This window comes from Bison bison, unplaced genomic scaffold, assembly GCF_000754665.1.
Source record: "Bison bison bison isolate TAMUID 2011002044 unplaced genomic scaffold, Bison_UMD1.0 scf7180017864280, whole genome shotgun sequence".
In the NCBI taxonomy this organism is placed as follows: Eukaryota; Metazoa; Chordata; class Mammalia; order Artiodactyla; family Bovidae; genus Bison; species Bison bison.
The window spans coordinates 1,630,087-1,631,868 of NW_011494852.1; the positions used below are offsets into that span (position 1 = coordinate 1,630,087).

The 1,782-nt window shown below is 57.9% G+C and overlaps 1 non-coding gene across 1 annotated transcript; it reads left to right on the top strand.

Moving 5' to 3' along the window:
• The first annotated feature begins 1,181 nt into the window (after positions 1–1,181).
• Positions 1,182–1,255, top strand: TRNAT-AGU. The gene has a single exon. It is a non-coding gene; the product is annotated as a tRNA-Thr (tRNA).
• Positions 1,256–1,782: the final 527 nt, after the last annotated feature.

Below are 1,782 nucleotides of genomic sequence, written 5' to 3' on the forward strand. Positions count from 1 at the left end.
CCCAGCTTCAGCAGACTGTTCAGTATTTACCCATTAACTTACAAGAATGATGATGGATGGTACACAGCAAAACTCCACTGAATGGCCTCCCAGTATTGGAAGAGAAGTCGTATCCCTTCTCCCTCACACGAGACACGCAGAGATTATTTTTCCTCACTGCGGAGGAGGATGGACAGCCTGCATGTATCAACACTGTCCCCAGGGATGGACACTTAGGTTGCTTCTCCTTTTTGACTTTTACAAACAGTGCTGGAACGAACCTTCTTGTGTACATAGGTCTGCAGAGACTGACATTCCTCCTGTGGATGAAACTCTCCCACTGGAGAAATCTCTGGGTCAATGAATTAGCAGGTTTCGGGTTTGTTGCTGCTCAAAAGCCCTCTGAAAAGTGTTGCGACGAAGGGGCTGATGTGTCTGAGTGAGGAGCCCCAGAAGGCGTAAAGAATAAGCCTTGGTCGGTAGGGCTCTGCTTTTCTCTGGCAGCAGAATCCTCCCACGTATGGTGTTGATGCTCCAAGGGCGGCAGCCTAGGCCCCTTGAAGCTCTGGATCCTTCAGTGCTTATTCAGGGTCTCCTCGGTGCCCCGGATTCTTTCTGTGCTCAGGGCCCGCGGAAGAGGCCCAGTGGAACCTGGAGGTCTGGTGTTGACCGGCGGGCGAATGAGCCCCCAGAACTGGCGGCGCCCGAGATCACGGTGGCTAGTGTGCGGCCGAGGAGGGCAATCGGCTTCCCAGGCTGAGGGCGCCAGTGCTATGGGTCCTACGCGTGGTCACCGTGGGTCCCCCGCCGGGTGTGAGCCGAGACCCAGCGCGGGGGCAGCCGGCGGCCAGGCAGCGCTCGCGGGGCCGGGATCTCTGGAGCGGGAGGGGCTCGGCCTTGCCGGACAGCGTGGGGCTTCCCTGCACCAGTTATGGAGGGCCGGGGACCGGACCTTGTGCGAGCATCCCCTAAAGACGGGCCATCCTGGCTCCACGTCGGTGAGCAGATACCACAACACTGAGATCACTGGCCCTTCAGCTCACTGTCCGAGCTTCCGGTTTCAGAGTGCCCCTGGTCTAAGTTGCCTGTGACAGAGACCTTACACCGCGCATGCGTCACCCACCAACAAAGTTTGTGCGCATGCGCGCAGCCTATCTAGGCAACAGTGATGGGGAACAGATTTGCAAAGCTGAAACGCGGGTGGCGCCGTGGCTTAGTTGGTTAAAGCGCCTGTCTAGTAAACAGGAGATCCTGGGTTCGAATCCCAGCGGTGCCTCAACCGAGCGTCCCGGCTCTCTTTTTGCCCAACTAACCCAATTTTGCTGCGCCTCTACCCTGTTCCTCCTCGCTTTGGGAGTATGACATGAGGCTTTGTTGTAGTTCAGTCTCTGTCGTGTCTGACCCTTTGCGACCCGATGGGTGGCTGCACGCCAGGCTTCCCTGGACTTCATTATCTCCGGGAGTTTGCTCAAACTCAGGTCCGTGGAGTCGGTGATGCCATGCACCCTAACCCTAACGCTAACCCTCTCATCCCGTCTCCCTCTTCTACTGCCTTCAATCTTTCCTAGCATCAGGGAAAAGAGAGAGCTTAATAAGCCATTTTAGTCAGCCCCTGCCCGTGGCGCGGTGGGGCGCTGGCCCTGCTCGGAGTCCCTAGAGTTTCTTGAGTGGCGTGGGATCACTGACTGGGGCTTCGGTGCCGAGGGGACGTTAGCTGGAGGCGGCGCAGGACTTCCCTTTAGCCATGGGAACACTCTGGGGTTGGAGACCTGCACAGGTTCCGCGGCGGCTGCGTGGCGAGGC